The 21,442-nt window shown below is 39.7% G+C and overlaps 2 pseudogenes; both read left to right on the forward strand.

The window, feature by feature from the left end:
- The window catches only part of LOC149167721 (uncharacterized), a 163,842-nt pseudogene extending 152,606 nt beyond the window's left edge, over positions 1-11,236 (forward strand).
- A 93-nt stretch (positions 11,237-11,329) lies between these two features.
- LOC149167722 (uncharacterized) lies at positions 11,330-12,350 on the forward strand (annotated as a pseudogene).
- The last annotated feature ends 9,092 nt before the right edge of the window (positions 12,351-21,442 follow it).

Here is a 21,442-nt window from a genome sequence, read left to right on the forward strand (position 1 = left end):
AAAATTTACGGACAAAACTTGGAATGTCACTAAAGGATCCCTGGTAATAGAAAAAGGAGAGAAGGTTGGTACATTGTATTTATGAAATGGTATCTCCGAGTCTACTAATTCTTTAACTTCCACAATAAAATATACAACCCTATGGCATCATAGGCTTGGGCACATGAGTGATAAGGGGATGCATATTATTCACTCAACAAATTTGTTGCCAAGTTTGAAGCATGTTAATATGGATTTCTATGAGAATAACGTTTATGGAAAATAGAAGAGAGTCATACTTCTTAGAGTTTAGAAAGAAAAGAAGAGTGAAAAAAATAGAGATTTCACATACAGACATATCAGGATTGATTTAGGTATCATCTCTCGGTAGCTTTCGTTATTATGTTAATTTTATTGGTGATGCACTAAGAAAACCTAGGTGTATTGTATTCAAAATAAATATGATGTCTTTGATAATTTTATGACATGGAAATATTTGGTTGAGAATGAGATAGGAAAGAATTTGAAGTGTCTTGGATCAGATAGTGGAGGTGAATACTAAAACAAGGAGATTGATATTTACTATTCATACCATGGAATTCATAGAGAGAAGACAGTTCTAGTAAACCCACAAGAAAATGGTGTGTCTGAAAGGATGAACAAGACCATCATGGAGCATGAAAGTTGTATGAGATTGCACGCAGGATTTCCCTTACAATTTTGGGAATATGTTGTAGATATTGTTATTTATCTGGTAAATAGAGGGCCTTCAAGTTCCTTGGATGGTGGTATTCCATAAGGGTCGTGGATAGGTAAGAAGATAAACTAATCATTTTTAAATACTTTCATTTGTGAAGAATTCACCAACTTAATAAGAAAAACAAAACAAATATTGAGGAAAAATCAAAGAAGTGCACCTTTATTGGATATGGTGTTAATGATTTTGGTTCTCGCTTAGCTAATTATAAAAACCATAAAATAATTAGGAGTAGAGATGTGGTATTCAATGAAAGGGTCTTGTATAAAGATCAATTGCAGAGAAAGAAACATGAAAAGGAAAACAAAAACTACACAATGGTTGATGATATCACAAAAAATGAAAAGTCAAAGGTGACAAAAAATCATAATGAACAATAGGAACAATAGCAACAACAATGAGGACAATAATAGAAAGCACCTCAAACTCCTAACCCAATGAAAGATACTCTCCTTCATTATATTACATATTGCTGAATGATTTTGGTGAACTGGAAGGATATGAAGAATCAATGCAAGTAGAAACCAGAAAGAAGTGGGAGCAAGCCATGAAAGAAGAGATGGACTCCTTGGTACATAACCAGAATTGAGACTTAGTCAAGTTGCTTACAGGTAAAAAAACATTGTAGAATAAATGATTTTATAGGTTGAAGGAAGAATATTTATGAATGGAATAAATGAAATAAAAATATAAACAGAAAAATAGAGCTACATAGAAAACAAAATTTCAATTCATTAATAACAAAGTACTAAAAATTGTTTACATGTTGAATGGAAGTAGAAAAGCTTCGGTGATGGTAGCTTATCGCTGATAAGATATGTGCAGCTACATGTCTTCTGAATTGTGTTAGAATGAGGCTCAAAGGCCTATTTGTTATTGAGAAATCATGGAAAACCATAAATACCCAAAAACCTAACCCTGGGAGATGAAGCGCCAAACATTTGTGGGCCTTGTTGGGGTAAATTGGTACATCAATCTCCCGGGGTCATAAATTTGGTATATGATATTCGTTTGTTGCCTATGATACCTCGTTAGAAATATCTATCCGAAGACTACAACTTTTAACTGCAAACCCTATTGAAGGTTTTGGGTTTTCCCATTTTCCAAAAAAAGCGTTGTTTAGGGCCTCAAAATAGCTTTGACAGTGTAGGACTCAAAAAACTACCAAAAATAGTAAATTGTGCTACAGTTAAGGAAACTGCAAGAAACAATGTTGTGGGTCCAAGTGGAATAGGCGAGTGGCCACCGATATCCACCTAGATCAGGTCTCCCCCCTTAGGAAGTAATGGTCCCCATTGCGTTGAGTGCCTCCATGTGATGGAGAAACTTCTGGTGGACTTAGTCCTTGCTGAGATACTTGCCCTAGTGTAGGATCTAGCTAGCTTTGGCAACTTGATACAGTTGGATATTTTGTTTTCTTGATATGTGTTTCCATGATCCAATCAATTATGGTTTGTTCCATGCAGTCTAGGCTAAGCTATGTTGGTGTTAGTTGTTCTGCAATGTCTGATGTGTCCAGGAATGGTGGAAAGTATGGTCGAAGGTGGTCCACATTAAACACTGGGTGCAGGCTGAGGAATGTGGGAATGCTAATATCGAAGGAATTGTCTCCCAAATCCTTGGTGAGGGTGCTAATGCCATTATGGGAGTGGTTGGAGTTTCTGATGGGTTACGACAAGACATTATTTCTGCAAATGCACCTAAACTTTATTGCCCACTTGAAATGTATGTGGCACCTGATGTTGATCATGTTGCTTCTTGTACTTGGCATTCGAATTATCCAAGATGGTGTGCACCTATTGTCAGATGCACTAGATGAGTTTAATAAACTTGGTTTCTTTATCATCCTCGAACTGCGCATGTGTAGATTCTCTTTGTGTAGTCGCATGAGCATGGAAACATCAATAAAAAACAATGGTTGAAATCCCAGACCCACTTGAAAGGGTCTATAGTTATTCGAGCTATGGAGAACCCAGTTATAACTGTGTTACACATAAGGAAGTCGTTGATCCCACGTTTTTGGAGGGTTGGAGTTGTACATGCGTAGTATGTGCACTATCATCCTGTTGACGACCTCTATCTGGCCATCAGTCTGGGGATGGAATGCAGTCGATTTGGTGAGATTGGTGTCCAATAATTTCTAGAGGCTTGACCAAAATGTGCTTAAGAGCCTTCTATCCTGATCTAATATAATGGTCTACAAGATCCCAAAATGTACCCACACTCGTTCAACAAAGAGTTTGGTAGTGTCCTCTATAGTGATACTCTTCTTGCGAGCCACCAATATAGTTATCTTAGAAATTCTTTCCACGACCACAAATACACAGTCATTACCATGTTTGGTAAAGGGGTGGCCAGATAGATAATCCATGGAGATGGATTCCAAGGGCCGACTAGAAGTAAGAAGAGGAGTGTACAGGCCTTGCTTCTTGATGTTTGGCTTCATATGGCACATGCAGTGCATGATATGATATATTTTCTAACATCTTGTCAAAGTATTCGCCAATAAAAGTACTTCTATAGTATGACCACAATTTTCTCCACACCAAAGTTTCCTATGACTCGACTATAGTGCACCTCCCAAATAAGTTTGGCACGGTCACTTGAAGGAATGAAAAAGTCGCATAGATAGCATAATAATGCATCCTAGAGGTGGAAATCTTGAATGTGCTTGACATCCACTAGTTTCTGATATGCGTTGGCGAACTTTGGATCATTCTTGTACAGTTGCATCCATCCAAAGGTCTCATGGCCACAAGAGTTGAGAACAGTAGTTAGTGCTGCAACTGGGGATCGACTGAGGTAATTTTCAACATGATTGGTGTTTCCCTTACTATATTTAATGGTCAAGTGGAAATGTTGCATATATGTAGACCACTTCTGATGGTGATCATTATGCAACTTCCCTCATGTTTGTATAAATTGAGGGTTTGTTGATCAGTGTGGATGACTGTATCCTTCCCCAGAATGTAATGCTTACATTTTTGGAAAGCTCACACGATAGAATACATCTCTTTATAATAGGTGGGGTACTTATCAATTGTAACAAAAAGTGTCTCACTGTGATAGGCCACTAGATTCCCTTGCTGAGTGAGAACTACACTAATAGCATAGCTGAAGGTGTCTGTCTTGATTTCAAATGGTTGTTGCAGCTTTGCCAATGTGAGTAAAAGTACAGAGTAGAGGCAGTGCAATAACTCAGCAAACATATTTTTGTTGGAAATTAGAACAAGAAAAATTTTCCTTTTCTCCATGCTTGGTAACTTGACTCAAAGTCCAAGTGATATGGGAGAAACCCAATACAAACCTCCGATAAGAATTGGCAAGGCCCAAAATGCTACAAACCTTTGTTAGAGTGATTAGGTCTAGTGAATCTTGAATGACTTGGATATTAGCTAGATCCACATGCACACCTTGCTCATCTATGATGTAACCAAGATATTGGACATGGCTCATGCCAATGGTGCATTTCTCAATGTTGGCACATAGTTTGTGATGTCATAGGGTTTGAAGGACTTATCGAATGTGTTGCAAGTGATATTCCCAACCCTTTTTGAAGATAAGAATATCATCTATATATACAATGACGAACGAGTGGGTGAAGGGTCATAAGATGTCATCCATTAGCCTCATAAAAATTTTACAGGAATTTGTCAACCCGAAAGGCATGAGCAACCATTCAAAAATGCCTTCCTTGGATTTGAAGGTGGTCTTCCATGCATTTGTGGGCTCTATTGGAACCTAGTGATAGTTAGACTTTAGATCGATCTTGCTAAAATACTTGGCCCCCTTGCGCTGGTTACGAAGGTCATCAATCTGCGGGATCAGATACCTGTTCCTGATGGTGATTTTGTTCAGTTCCTGATAATCAATGAAAAACCTATAGGTCCCATCCTTCTTTTGTACAAGTATGATCGAGCTCCCACAAGGTGAGGAAATTGGCCAGATGTGCCCTTTTTATAGCATCTCCTAAATATGCCACTTGATCTCTTCATCTTCCAGAATGGATCAGTGATACATCAGCATGTTGGTGATTCAAATTTAAATAGGAACACAACAAATTATAGATATAACCATAAATACATAGATTCAACAGAAATAACACTTCCTTCCATTAATATCAAATAATAAAATATGCTTACAAACATAATGGAAATGAGACTAGCTCGGGTGATGGTAGCTAATCTCTGAGAAGAGATGTGGTGGCTACATGCCTCTGAACTAAGTTACAATGAGGCTCAAAAGCCTTTTTATTATTGAACAATAATAAAAAACCCTAAACAACGAAAACCCTAACCTGAGGAGATGTAACAACAAGAGTTTATGGGCCCCGTTGGGGGTTAGTTGGGTAGTCAACTTCCTGGGGTCGTAGCTTGGTTATATTATCTCCGTTTGACACACATGATACCTTGTTGGAAAGATATCTCTAAGTAATACAACTAAAAACATGCTTTTAATGAAAATACCTAGAGGAATATTGCCAAAAAATGTCATTTAGGGCCTCAAAATGGCTCTAGAAGTTCAGGACCCGAAAAACTACCAAAAATAGTAAACTGTGTTACAATTAAGGAAACTGGAAAAATGAAAGGAACAATGGTGGGGGTCCAAGTGGAATAGCCGGGTGGCCACCAATATTCACCTAGATCATTCCTCCCTCCTTAGGAAGCAATGGTATCCATTGCGTTGAGTTCCTCTATGAGATGAGGAAACTTTTGTTGAACTTGGTCCCTAGTGAGCCATTTTCCTTGGTATAGGAGTTGGTTGGCTTTGAAAACTCGATATAGTTGGATATTCTACTAGAAAGTGTTCTTGATCTGCATGTCCATGATCCTATTGGTTTCATCTTGTTCCATGCAGTTTAGATTTAACTCTGTTGGTATGAGTTGTTCTGCAATGTCGAATGTGTCCAGTAATGGTGGAAAGTATGGCCAAAGGCGATCCACATTGAACACTGGCTGCAGGCCAAGGAATGGGGGAATGTTGAGCTCAAAAGAATTATCTCCCACAGCCTTGGTGATGGTGTATGACCCATATTGAAGCAGGTGAATCTTGCTATGGGGTCTAGCGAGGCGCTCCTTCTACAAACGTAGCCAAATTTTGTCGCCCTCCTGGAACTTGTGTGGCACCCGATGCTGATCATGCCGCTGCTTGTACTTAGCATTGGATTTGTCCAATATTTCATGGACCTATTGGTGAATGTGTTGAATGTGCTCAATGAGGCTATTTTCCTTGTCGGATTCGGACTAGACATGAGCCAAATCGGCCTGAGTCGCTACAAATGGTATGGCCACATCAATGGGACATAATGGCTGGAATCCCAAGCCTGCCTGAAAAGGGTTGTAGCCAGTCGAGCTGTGGAGAGCCCTGTTGTAGCTTTGTGGGATATAGGGGAGTCTCTCATCCCATGTGCGTGGATGCTTTGAGTTGTACATGCATAGAATGTGTATGATCATCCTGTTGATGACCTCTTTCTGGCCATCAGTTTGGGGATGGAAAGCTGTGGACTTAATGAGCTTGGTGTCCAGCATCGACCAAAGACTAGACCAAAATGTACTAAGGAACTTGCTGTCCCAATCTAAGATGATAGACTGTGGGATCCTAAAATGTACCCACACTCATTCAAAGAATAGTTTAGCAGTGGCTTCTGTTGTGATACTGTTCTTGCAGGTCGCCATAATTGCCATCTTCAAGAATCTTTCGAAGACCACAAAAACATGTTCATTGTCATGCTTTGTAGAAGAAAGGCCTGATATGTAATCCATGGAGATGGATTCCCAAGGTTGACTAGGGGTAGGCAACGAAGTATAGAGACCTTTCTTCTTGATGGTCATTTTGGCAATGAAACAGGCAATGCAGGATTTGATGTACTTCTTGACATCCAGTCAAAGATTCGGCCAATAGAAATACTTTTGCAGTACTGCCACCATTTTCTCAACCCCGAAATGCCCAGCGGTTCGCCTGTCGTGCAGTTCCCAAATCACCCTTCGCACACTCTCTTGAAGGAACACAAAGGTGTCCTAGGTGGCATAATAGATCATCCTGGAGGTGAAAATCTGGAACTTGTTGACCCTCCAAGAGTGTATGGTATGTGTGGCCGAATCCTTGGTTGCTTTTGTAGAGAAGTGGCCAATCAGAAGTCTCATTCCCACAAGAGTTGAGCACGGTGGTTAACGCCATGATCGCTGGTCGGATGAGGTAGTCTGCAACATTATTTGAGCTACCCTTCTTGTACTTGATATTCAAATGGAACTGTTGCAAGTATGTGGACCACTTCTGATAGCGATCATTCTGAAACTTCCCTTCCATTTGTATGATTGCAGGGGTCGATGGTCTGTGTGGATGAGCATTTCCTTCCCCAAAATGTAATGCTTCCATTATCAACAGGTCTGCACAATGGAATACATCTCTTTTTCATAAGTGGGATACTTTCGGACTGTGTTTGAAATTGTCTCACTTTGATATGCCACTGGATGCCCCTGTTGAGTAAGGACTGCCCCAATAGCATAGTCAAAGGCATCAGTCTCAATCTCAAATGGTTGTTGCAAGTCTAGTAATGTGAGCACTAGTGAAGAGAAGAGGTGATGTTTCAACTCTTTGAATGCCTTCTGTTGAGATTCAAACCAAAATAATTTTGCTTCTACTCCTCCTTTGGTGAATTGACTCAATGGCCAAGTGATATGAGAGAACCCCAACACGAACCTGTGGTAGAAATTGGCAAGACCCAGAAAGGTGTGGAGCTCTGTTAGAGTGGTTGGGGCTGGCCAATCCCGAATGACTTGGATCTTGGCTGGATATAGATGCACCCCCCGTTCATCAATAATGTATCCCAGATACTAAACCTAGGCCCTGCAAAAAGTGCATTTCTCCAAATTAGCACACAGCTTGTGTTACCACAGTGTTTAGAGATCCTGTCGAACGTGTTGGAGGTTCTCTTCCCAACTCTGGTTGAAGATCAGGATGTCATCCAAGTATACCACTACAAATGAGTTGGTGAATGGCTGCAAGATGTCATCCATCAGCCCCATGAAGGTTGCAGGAGCATTCGTCAACCCGAAAGTCATAACCAACCATTCAAAAAGGCCCTCCTTGGCTTTTAAGGCAGTCTTCCACACATCGGTGGGTTCGATTGGTACCTGGTGATATCCAGACTTCAAGTTGATCTTGGTGATATATTTTCCCCACTTGAGTTGGTCCAGAAGGTCATCAATCCATGGGATTGGGTACCTATTCCAGACAATGATCTTGTTCAACACTCGATAGTCAATACATAGCCTCCAAGTCCCATCCTTCTTCTGTACCAACACAATTGGGCTCCCAAAGGGTGATGAACTTGACCAAATATGACCTTTCTACAGCAACTCTTGAATTTTCCTCTTTATTTCATCGTTCTCCAGAACGGAGTGCCGATAGATTGGTCCATTGGGTAATGGCACACCTAGGGTCAGATCGATGAAGTTCTTAACCAGACAGTGTAGAGGCACCCCTGTGGGGGAGGTGAAGATGTCCTCGTATGCCTTCACGACCTTGTCCATCTATTTTTGTGGTGCGGAGGGGCCCTGTCTGGAGGTCGTGGCCACCGTATTCTTCTTTCCTTGAGGTCGTATCATCAGGAAAACAAATTTCCTAGTTTTTGAAATTAGCTTACTGCATTGTTTTCCAATAACTAGAGAGATGGCGGTAGGTGGTACTACCTCTGGTATCCTGTACAACTTATTTCCAAATGTAAAAATAACAACGCAAGGTCTTGACTCATATACAACATGTCTCTTCCACAAGTATGGTTGGCCTAATAATACTTCACAAACATCAAGGGGAACAACGTCACATAATACCTCATCCGTGAAGGGCTTGATGCTATATGGAAGGCGACATTGTTGGTTCACGCACAAATAATATCCTTGATGAAGCCACCCGATGGTGTACGGTTGTGGGTGTGTTGTGATATGTAAGCCCAATCACTTCATGACCTCTACTGCAATGAGGTTCTTTTGGCTCCCACTGTCGACAATGAATTGTAGCAGGGAACCCTTTACCCACATCTGGGAGTGGAAGAGATGCTGCTCCTCCTCTGGATCTTCAGGTTCCTCCTTCTGGATCTTTGTGGTGGAAACGATGGCGTTGGGATCTGCATTAATAATATGCTTCCCTTTGTCATTCCCTTTTTCGGGTTCTAACTCTGAGTTGGAACATGTATATGATTCTGAAGCCTTCAGTTCAGCCACCAGTGATTGCTTGGCCCGATACTCACTTGTGTTGTGGGTGGAGCTCTTATGGAACACACACCACTTTCCCATGTCCTTCTTCGGCTTCACAGTGTTTTCCTTTTCTTGTGTCCTTAGCGGGTTGTACTGGTCCATCCCGCCTTACCTTTGTCCTTTTTTCTGTGGTTTGGGGGCACCTTTCTCTTGCTTCAGCTTCGCAGATTCAAAGTCTCGCTTCTTCGGTTTAAATTTCTGCTCAACCTTGATGGCGTATCGGTATGTCTTGTCGAGCGAGGAGATGTCCAGGAACTCCGTCACATCCTGGATGTATCTATGTAGGCAGATGTGATACTTGAGTACCAAATGTTTCTCAGAATCCTTGATACCCAACTTCATGCGAAGGGTAGGGAGAATATTGGTAAACATCGACACATCTTGGTCCCTTCCCTGCCGCAGTGTGTTCCACTTTATGTATTTGTCCTCATAGCTTTCGATAGGGTAGTAATGCTCCTTGATGGTGTTATCACTTAAGAAAAAATATTTTAAATTCTGAACATCAATTTTTTAAATTTGTTAAAGGGTTGGTTTTAGTTTTGGGTCTAGTCTTTTCATCTTATTTTAGAGTTTAAAGAGTTGAATAGGAGTCTTGTTAAGAGTCTTGTTGGTATGTCAAAAGGGGTAAATTCTCTGCTTTAGTCTATTGTTGGTCTCATATCTCACATGAATATCATATGTCGAAACTCGTTTCAAAGTTCTTATGCACAGAAACCCTGTCTAGGTGATTTCATAGCGCAAAACCCAGATTTTGAACTGGCTGCGCTACGAAATCAGAGATTCGTTATGATCCATAGCAAATTTCACCCAGCTGTCATATTTATCAAAATCCGTTGTGTTTACATCAACAGTTGTCAGCTTATACACTTCGTCTATCATATCCAACCGCTTATCCTCATCATTAGGTCGTTAGGTGTCTTGGTACTGGCACATGTTTGCAGTTATACTTTGCTCTGTGGTTTTGGTCGTTCAACTAGGCTTTTCGAAATGGTATCACAACAATCGGGGAAATTCCCTTCTAGATTTTGCATCTATTCTTTGGATTTGGGGCAGTCTGAAACTATTCCTTGTAAACAGTCTTGAGCTCAGTTTTTAGGGATATTTTCATTATACTGGATATTCTGTTTTCTGAGATTTTTCGCCCAGCTGAAAGACACACTTGAGATCCGCGATTTTTATAAGAACAGCCTCAAAATTACAGATTGGGAAATGCAAACTATCTCCTGGTCATCTGTGTTGGAAAAAACCGTTCAATTTCAAAGCATTCAACGACTCTATGTTGTCAAAGATCTTTCAAGTCATGATGTTGTAATGTGTATCATGCGCAAAGACAATTTCTTAACCGGGATTTTGAACAAGGGTGTGCTTGTCATGCCTATTCCTCGGTGGGTTCCTGGTGTAGGTCCTATGGTTCATAAAGCCAATGGCGCTGAGAATCGCCTGATGTTGACAAAGACTCTGGAATGGACCCTAAACTGGTGTATATTGCAAAACATGTTTGACAGGAATTTTTCTATTCGAATGGATTTCATCTTAGTTTTCCAGTGGTCTTGATCCAGTGCATTTTCACGAGTATCCTGTATCGTGTTCCATTCTGCATACACATATTCTCAAGAGCGCTTGGTATGGGAATGCAAATTTTTGCCATCTTGGCAAAAGGTAGCAATAGTGAAGCGTTGTTTCTTCTTCTGTTACTTTTCGTTGGTCACACAGTTCGGATGCTTATTACTTTTGTTTAAGACCGAGAAGGTGGATATAGCTTCTTCAACTCACTGTCCCAACTGCTCCTGAATGACGTAACTCAAAGTGGTCCACGTGAGCAGTTATTGAGGCTGCCTTTACTTAAACAAGCGCCAAATCTCATAAACATCTTATCAGGTATCCTGAATTTGAAAGTCACTAAGAAAAAGGAACTTGATGAAACTATCTATCAGAAGGTTGTTCTAAATAATGCTCCCCGCAGAGCTCTTGGTGGTTTCGCTGGTGGATTTTGTGGTGTTTCTGGCCTGAAATCCAATCGGCCTCCTGTTATAACAAACACCACCATATCTGCCAACAACTCATCCAGCAAAATTGGATTCTCAGATACTTCATTTGCTGACTCTTGGCCATATAGCTTAGGTGTTTTCATATCCCCCAGTGCAGACAACAATGTGGATAATATACTAAGTACAAGCGTTGGATCCTGTTCATGTGTGAATTATATTCGAATCTGCACAATCAAATCCATTCTAGGGCCATTTGAGCTTTCAGCGTTGTCTGTTACTGAGTAGATTATTTTCTATTTAGAGCTTCAACTGCAAGTGTTCTCTTGTGGGTTTCTCTTACCCTATGAAAATATGTGGAGAGAGGGGGTCCTCTAATAGAGTATGAAAGGCGGATAGCAGCAGGAGAACTCATGGCAGGTGACACATGTCAGGAAGAGACCCTCAGAGCTTCCCAGATATTATATGATGAGCTGGTAGATGCAGCTGAATCTTGTGGATTGGAAAGATCTGCACCTTCTAATAAATCCAATAGCTGGTTCTCATTCATAAAGCCACAAGCTTCTTTGTTACCTGTTCGTGGTTTGTACATATATGGTGGGGTAGGCACAGGCAAAACAATGTTAATGGACATGTTCTATGAGCAACTGCATGAATCTTGGAGGAAGAAGAGAATTCACTTCCATGATTTTATTTTGGATGTACATAGCCTTCTTCAAAAGAAAAGAGGTCTAAGTGATCCTTTGGATGTTGTTGCTAATGATATTTCAAGTGAAGCAATTATGTTGTGCATTGATGAGTTCATGGTAACAGATGTGGCAGATGCATTGATCCTGAATCAGATGTTTAGATATTTATTTAACAAAGGAATTATCTTGGTTTCCACTTCCAACAGGGCTCCTGATAATTTATATGAAGGTGGTCTTCAGAGGAATCTATTCTTGCCTTTCATCTCACTTTTGAAGGAGCGATGTGTTGTTCATGAGATTGGATCTTCCACTGACTATCGAAAGCTCACTTCAGCTCAGAAAGGATTGTATTTTTGTGGCAAAGATTCTTCTCATTTGCTCAAAGAAAAATTTCAAGAATTGATAAGTGGATATATGGCCACTCCAACAACTGTTGAAGTTGTCATGAGACGGACATTACAGATTCCTTTTGGAGCCAATGGTTGTGCTTATTTCCAGTTTGAAGACCTCTGTCAGAAACCTTTGGGTGCAGCAGATTATTTTGGGCTTTTCAAGCATTTTCCATACTCTTGCACTGGAAGGTGTACCTACTTTTGGAGTACACAACAGGACATCAGCATATCGTTTTGTCATATTAGTTGATGTAATGTATGAGAACAAGGCAAAGCTACTTTGTGCAGCATAGGCATCACCAGTGACAATCTGTTCAAGCAGCTTCGAAGAGGTTTTGTCTTCACACAGGTATATGGGAAAGGTCTATAGCACATGAGGAACGTGGCACTCCAATACATTTTTGTGATCAAAGAAGAACAACGTGGTGAATTGGTTTCGAATATCATTAAGGAAACCTAAAGCAGAAAAACAGGGGCAGCTTCCTACTTTTCAGGAGCAGTAAAGAGATGATACATTAAGGACCAGCAAGGAGTTTTAAAAACATCCACCAAAGCTAAACTGAAGGAGACCACTTGTCAGAGAACGAGATTTGATTGTAATCAATGCTATTACCAGCATGATGTAGAGTTAGACTCCTAATTGTCTTAGGTTTCTAAAACTTCTAGTTAGCAGTTTATTGCATTCAATAGTTAGTTAAAGTTTGAATAGGTGTCATAGCAAGCAGAATTCGAGTTCCCCTCATGCTGGAGGAGGAATCTCAGCTATGTAAATAATTCTATAAATAAGAGAGAGAGAAATGCACCAAGGGTTGGAAAATTTCAGAGAAATTGGAACTATTGTGCTATGTATATGACTCTGTTTTAGTAATACAAGACTTGGCTTTACTTCTCAGGAATCAGAAGGAGTTTACTGTTCAGAATGTTGTGTATTATCTTCTCTTCAATATTTGCAGTGGTATAGATGTGTGATTACTTAGAAATCACTGATTGTGCTCTAATTTCCTTCACATATTTATAAACTGTGTTGCCCTATATGTTTCTAGTGTGTTCTGAATGGTAGAAATCTAAATTCCCTGACTTCTATGTAAGGTTGATATCATTGTTATACTGAAACGATTGTGACTCCATAAGCCCAATGGATACCTTCTAATTGTGTTTCAACCACTCTCATTTTTCTATCTTTGTTTCACAAGAGTTAGCCATCTTAATCATAATCAAAAACATTAATCCTTTGAGAGAGCCCTCTCAGGTTGGGGAGGCTAAGCCTCAGCCTAAAGTAGGTTTGAAATAGTTACTTAAGGTCTTCCTGGTCAGCAGCCTTCTAGGGTCTGATTTTGAGATAACAGATGTCATCCTAGAATTAATTCCAAGTGGGAGTGACTAAAAACAGTGAGGTCATACTTTCATCCTTCTGCTCACAATAGGTTTCCCACCAGTCCTTAACTTGGGGGGCAGCTTTGAGAAGAGAAAAAGTAATCGTTTCTTGGCTGGAAAAATCATGAATAGAAAAATATCCTTCTAGTAGATTCAACCATTTATCTACAGTGTCTACATCTATTTGGCCCTCAAATATGGGAATTTCAAATTTTACTTGTACCTTAAAAGGTGTGGAGCCTCCAGAGTGGCTGTTGGATGTGGATGCACTGTTGGTGGGCAACTATTGAAGGATCTGGGAAAAGTTATCCATCATTGCGTTCCTTTGTTTCTCGAGGGCCTCCTCGAGAAATATTTTGATAGGATCTCCTGCGCCCTCGTCTTTGTTTTCTCCCCCCATGGGAGGCCGTTGGGCTTTATGAGGCTAGTCTTGCAAAAGTTCGACCAGTTCGAGCCCTAAATCCTTATATCTCGACCTCGTTGGGGACATGAAAAGAAAAATAGAGAAAGAGTAGACTACTATGATACCACTGATCCAAATTTAAATAGGAATGCAACAAATTACAAATATAACCATAAATACAAAGATGCAACATAAAGAACACTGCCTTTCATTAATATCAAATAATGAAATATGCTTACAAACATAATGGAAATGAGACTAGCTCGGGTGATGGTAGCTTATCTCTAAGAAGAGATGTGGTAGATACATGGCTTTGAACTGATTTACGATGAGGCTCAAAGGCTTTTTTATTATTGAACAATAAGAAAAAAACCCTAAAAAACCAAAATCCTAACCCGAGGAGATGTAACACCAAGAGTTTATGGGCCCCGTTGGGGTTAGTTGGGCAACCAACTTCCCAGGGTCGTAACTTGGTCATATTATCTTTGTTTGACGCACATGATACCTCATTGGAAAGATCACTCTAAGGATTACAACCAAAAACACGATTTCAATGAAATTGCCTATAGGGATATTGCCAAGAAAACATTGTTTAGGGCCTCAAAACAGCTCTGGAAGTTCAGGACCCGAAAAAACTCCCAAAAATAGTAAATTGTGCTATAATTAAGGAAACTGAAAAACTAAAAGAAACAATGGTGGGAGTCCAAGAGGAATAGGCAGGTGGCCACCAATATCCACCTAGATCAGTTGGGTAGAGGTGCTCTAGAGGTCAGATCAATCGAATTCTTGACCTAACAGTGCAAGGGCACCCTTGTGGGTGAGGAGAAGATGTCCCTGTATTCTTCCACGACCTTATCCACATGCTTTTGCTACATGAAGGAATGCCTCTGGGTGGCCATGGATATGACCACGATCTTCCCCTTACTTTGAGAATGAATATAAAAAAAAAAAAAACAAATTTCCTATTTTGGGAGATGATCTTGTTGCATTTCTTAGCAGATATCAAAGAGATGGAAGTAGGCAGGGCTACCTCTGGTATCATATATAATTTTTCCCCCAAGGTAATAATAAAAGTGTGAGGCCTAGACTCATAGACAACATAATGCTTCCACAAGTATAGTTGACCTAATAATACATCATAAACTTCAAGAGGAGAAATGTCACATAATACCTCATATGTGAAGGGTTTGATGTTGTAGGGAAGATGGCACTGCTAGCGGATGCAGAGATCTCATCCTTGGTGGAGCCACCTGATGGTCTATGGTTGTGGGTGTAGCATGGTCGGTCGGCCTAATTGCTTCATCACCTCTATTGAGATGAGGTTCTTTTGCCTCCTGATGCCAACAATGAACTGCAACGGAGACCCCTTCACCCACATTTGTGAGTGGAAGAGACGCTCCATTTCCTTTGAATCTTCGGGCTCAATATTTTGCACCTTGGTTGTGGAAACAGTGGAGTTGGTCTCTACATCAATAATTTGCTTCCCTTTGTAATTCCCCTTATCAGATTTTGACTCTGAGTGGGAACATGCATCTGATTGTTAAACCTTTAGCTCGAGGACTAGGGACTGCTTGGCGTGACACTCACTTACGTCGTGAGTGGGTCTCTTGTGGAAATCACACTACTTCTCTGTGTCCTTCTTCATCTTCATGGTGTTATTATATGCTAGCAATTTCGATGGGTTGTCTTGGGTTACCCCACCTTGGATTTTTCCTTTGTTCTATGGTTTCGGGGTGCCTTTTCATTTCTTCGGATTTTCAGATCCAAAGTCTCACTTCTTCTATTTAAATTTCTACTCGATCTTGACAGTGTATTGATATGCTACCCCAAGTGAGGAAATTTCCAAGAACTCCATAACCTCCTTGATGTATTTATTTAGATAGTCATGGTACTTGAGTACCATATGTTGCTCAAAATCTTTGATACCCAACTTTGTGCGAACAGTATGAAAGATGTTTTTGAACATCAACACATCTTGGCCCCTTCCCCGCTCCAATGTGGTCCATTTTATGTACTTATCTTCATAGCTCCTGACATGTTAATATTGTTCCTTGATTGTGTCCTAGAAATAATTCCAAGTGGATGCAACTGCAAATAGTGAGTGTTCCCTCACGTCCCTCTACTCATATTAGGTTTCCCACTAGTCCTTGATGTGGGGGTCAGCTTTGAGGAGTGAAAAAGTGATATTTTCCCTATTGGAAAATTCATGAACTGAAAAGTATCATTCCAATAGATTTAGCCATTTATATATGACATCTGCATCTCTATGGCCTTTAAATATGGGAATTTCAAAGTTGAATTGTACCTTAAAGGGAGTGGAACCTCCAAGGTGGTTGTTGGAGGAAGATGTGTCACCTGTGGGCATTCACCAAAGGATGTGGGAAAATTATCCATCATCTTGTTCCTTTATCGCTCAAGGGATTCTTCAAGCGACATTTTGAAAGGATCTCCTTCTCCTTCATATTTATTTATTCTAACATTGGAGGCCGTCGGGGTCGACGAGGTCGGGCTTTCAAAGGTGAATCCAATTCAAGCCCTAACTCCTTCCCCGACCTTATTGGGGACATGCACAAAAAAATAGAGAAATAGTAGACTTCTCTAATATCACTAATCTAGATTTATGAAGGAATGAAATGAAACATAGAGCTACTGTGAAAACATAACTTCAATTCATTAATAACAAAGTACTAAAAAATGTTTACATGCAAAATTGAAATAGACTAGCTCGGGTTATCGTAACTTAACTCTGAGAAGAGATGTGCAGCTACATGCCTTCTGAACTATATTACAATGAGACTCGGACACCTATTTATTATTGAGAAACAATGTGAAACCCTAAACATCCAAAAAACTAACCAGAGGAGATGAAGCACAAAACGTTTGTGGGTCCCGTTGGGGTAAATTGGTACATCAACTCCCTGGGGTCGTAACTTTTGCATACGATATCCATTGCATGAATATGATACCTCGTTAGGAATATCTATCCAAGGACTACAACTTTTTCCTGTTAACCCTTATGAAAAGCTACAATTTTACCCGTTCTCCAAAGAAACATCATTTATGGCCTCAAAACGGCTTCAGAAGTTCACAACTTGAAAAAATACTTAAAATTGTAAACTATGCTACAATTAAGGAAACTGAAAGAAACAATGTTGGGGGTCCAAGTGGAATAGGTGGGTGGCCATCAATATCCACTTGGATCAAAGATGGAGGAAAAAGTGGGTATAAGGGTAAAATTATTATGAAGGGGTTTGCACAAAAAAATGTATGGACTTTGATGAAATATTTTCTCCTATTATTAAAGTGACTTCAATTAGAACTATTTTAAGTCTAGTGGAAATAGAATATTTGCATCTTAAATAGTTAGACGTAAATACAACCCTTTCTCCATGGGGATTTGGAGGAATATATCTATATGCAGAAGCCACAAGGGTATGAGGTCAAAGAGAAGGAGAAATTAGTGTGGAAGTTGAAGAAGAACCTGTATGGCTTAAAACAAGCTCCAAGGCAGTGGTATCTAAATTTGACAAGTTTATGTCTAAAGAGGGTTATACTAGATGTCATTCTGACCACTATCTTTATATTCAGAAAAAAATGATGGAAGCTATATTATATTTCTATTGTATGTAGATGACATGCTTGTTGTAAGGTCTAACATGCAAGAAATAAATGTTCTCATAAGAAAATTGGCCAATTCATTTACAATGAAGGATTTGGATGTTTCTATTAGTTTCCAACCCTAACCCATTTATTTATGTATTAATCCCAAGGGGCGTAGTCAGAGTCATAGTTAGTTGAGTCAATAAATCTCGTTAGCAGTTATCCAAAATAATAATAATTGCAAGTGGTTGACCCACATTATAGAAAAGGGACCACAATTACTTATAAATGGGCCACAGTTAATAAATAATGTGGTTAACCCGTTTTATGCAAGGGACCACTAGTAGTTAGGGTTTTGGATGTCACTAAGCTATAAATATTCTTAGATAGTAAGGGAAGAATCATCAAGTCTTATTGTAATCAAGCTCTGCTCTATTGGAGGTTGCCCCCTCGAAGAGGCAAGTGAACATTGTTATCTGCTTCTAAATAATAAAATATCTTTGCAACTTGTCTCAATTCATGTGATATTTCTATGTTTATGGAAATATTGTTTCGTATTTTTTGGCATTTTGTTATACTCGCAGGTCAAGTGCATAACAAGTGGTATCAAAGCACTTTCAGGGGCCAATTGTACCTCCAATATTTGCATATTTTTTTTAGGCTAGAGACGTTCTCATACATCTTTAAACCATTAGATTTGTTGTTGAGTGCATAAACCTACTAATTTGGGGAGGCATGCATGCAGGAAATACAATAGGTAGTCACACTTGTTGGACTCCCTTGTAACCCCTATCAGTACCCCTCAAGTAGTACCACATTAGATAGAACTACACACAGACTACACTTCCATGTACCCTTGGGTACATTGGAAGCCCCCTACAATAACCTGAAACCTCACCTTAGATAAGCTTCCAGTCATCTTTCTACTACAGTACACTGAGAACAACCCTCAAGGAGATTACTTGCACATACAATAGGGTAGTCGGGTAGTATGACTAAGGGTACGGTCGATCCTCCTTAGTTAGTGGTTTGAAAGATTGGGCTGAGTACTATTGTTGGACTCCTACGTATATTGTGATCTATAGCACTTGACACTCCTTTGTGACCATAGTTCCCTCCATATTACCCCCTAACTTGTCGTCTAGATTAGATCCAAAAGTTTGGGTTCGTCCTCCATCAGATCCAGTAGTTAGGGTTTTTCCGTTGTGGTACATATCATATTCAACAGCTGGGGTTTTACAACATATATTAGACTCTTTTTGCAATTAGGGTTTTGGCTACCATAGTCCAGATTAAATTTTTGCAACACATTTTGCAGTTCCAAAAAATTGGGGTTTCGCTTACTACAGTCAAAGCCCAATTTTTGTAGGATATTTGGAAATATCAACCATTATGGATTTCAACCACCGCAATATTGATCAGCTGGGAGTAAAACTCCTTTTGGAGTTTAAAAAAAGTCTAGGGCCATCACGGGATTCTTGTAAGAGACCTAGCCCATAATATTCAGGATGACGAGCTAATCGCAAGAGTACCATTCACCTATAAGCCCTCAACTTTCGTGCGGTCCCAATTTTTTTCCCGACGAGGCTTCAAGTGACCCACACCACTAGAATCCTTAACTTGCCATCTTTCTAACCATACTACTCTTAAGTAAGCTAAAAAATTGACTGGAGCTAGTGTATGTATAGTACTTGGTCTCAAGTTATGGTTGTAGAGAAGGTAGTGGAGAGAGTGAAATCTATTGAGAAAAGATTTGATTTCATCCAGGCATCCATTGACAAACTCACAAATGCATTGACTTCCTTGTATATGATTTGAAAATCCATAAATAAAGAACATAGTTTTGATGCAAAATTAGAAGGAGAATCCAACCATCACATTCATTTCCATGGAGGTCACAAATACTCGAGCCACCAAAAACCTAAGCTAGACATGTACAAATTTGATGGCTCTAACCTGAAAATATGGGTGGCACAAATGGAACAATATTTCCACCTTAACAATATCTAGGAAGAGGAAACTAAACTACATGTGGGAGCACTTTACTTAGACCAAGAGCGATGGCAGTGACATCAAAAATGCTATCTAGGGAGGCCAACTTGGAACATGTTCTTAAATGCCATGTGTGACCACTTTGGTTAGGAATTTCACTTTTTGGGTCGTCTCACTAAGCTCAACAAGACGGGTACAATAATGGACTACATTGGAGCTTTTGAACAATTGGTCATCCAGATTGAAGTATCAGGAGATGCCTTTTACTTGGAATATTTAATTAATGGCTTAAAGGAAGCTGTCCAAGCCCATGTCAGATTACATCACTCATCTGCTTGGTTTGAAGCTTGCAACAAGGCATTAGAGGTAGAATTTTCTTTAAATTCTCAATCCAATCATCAAAATTTCATCGCACGGGCACATTCGACCCCGACTATGGGCCCCACCCAAACACTTAAGATTCAAAAAGTGTCATCGACAGAAATAGATGAAAGAAGGAAACATGGACTCTAATATTATTGTGATAAAAAATACTCCTCGAGACATAAATGCAAGGAACCAAAATTATTTCAACTAGAAGCTTTTGAAAACAGCTTCGTCGATGGATCTCCAACCACTGAAGTGACTGAGGAGGAAGAGGGTGAACCCCTAACATCCCCAGACACTAATATTCTAGTTACACTGGATGATTCAGTTATCTCACTCCATGCCCTAACCAACATATCTTCTTGCCAAACTCTCAAAATCCAAGGTTTTATTCAACATCGACTAGTACTAGTGTTGATTGATAGTGGAAGCACACGTAATTTTGTCCATAAGAAAGTAGCAAAATCAGTTCATTGTTTTGTCAGGGAAATATCTAATTTATGAATCCTTATCGCTGATAAGAGAACCATGAAATGTGAAGGCTGCTGTGAACATATTAAGCTTCAAATGGGGGATTATAACCTTGAAACCCATATGTTTTCCATTGAAATTGGCAGTTGTGACATTGTCCTTGGTGCTGAATGGATCTGCACATTGGGCCCTATCACAATGGACTTCCAAGAGTTATATATGATATTTAAGCAGAATGGCCACACTCATACATTGAGGGGACTCCAAGAAGGTGCTCCTACTATCATGAGATTGCATCGAATGGAGAATATTTTTAAAAAGGGTCATCATGGGATAGTCGCACAATTTAATGCTATTCATGTCATTGACTCCACTCCTCCACCTATTCATCCTGAGATGAAAGAAGTATGAGATGACCACCAACGGGTCTTCAAAAAACCTAAGTATCTCCCACCCTCTAGAGGTGAACATGATCATAACATCCCTTTGCTACCAAGTACCCAACCACCAAATATCTACCCCTATCGATATCCTTTTTCCTAAAAGAATGAAATTGAAAAAATCATCAAGGAACTCCTCGAAGTAGGTGTTATTCATCCTAACACCAACCCTTATTCATCTTTGATGGTCATGTTTATAAATAAATATGTTGAATGGTGCATGTTTCCAGACTTTAGGGCCCTTAACAAGCTCACTATTAAGGACAAATTTCTTATCTCAGTAGTTATGATATGCTTGATGAACTGCATGGTGCCAAATTTTTTACCAAGTTGGACCTCTACTCTGGCTATCACCAAATATGGATGAAGGAAGTTGAGATTCCCAAGACAACCTTCCAAACTCATTAAGGCCATTATGAATTCCTGGTCATGGCATTTGGTCTCTGTAATTCCCCATCCCATTTTCAAAGCCCATGAAACACCTTCTGAAACAGTATCTCAGAAAAATAAAATAAAAAAATCCTGGTCTATTTTGATGACATTCTCATCAATAGCATAACATGGAACACTCACCTTTAGCATGTTGACTAGGTATTGCAATTGCTCCAAGATCATACACTATTTTTCAAATTATCCAAGTGTTCCTTTGGCATGGAAGAAGTAGAGTATTTGGGACATATTGTGGGTTGTAAAGGAGTGAGGGTTGATCAAAAAAAGATTCAAGAAATGCAAGATTGGC

The sequence above is a fragment of the Pinus tabuliformis genome, chromosome 5_1 (genome assembly GCF_031772625.1).
Source record: "Pinus tabuliformis cultivar Carrire ecotype Pingquan chromosome 5_1, CPIR1, whole genome shotgun sequence".
NCBI lineage: Eukaryota > Viridiplantae > Streptophyta > Pinopsida > Pinales > Pinaceae > Pinus > Pinus tabuliformis.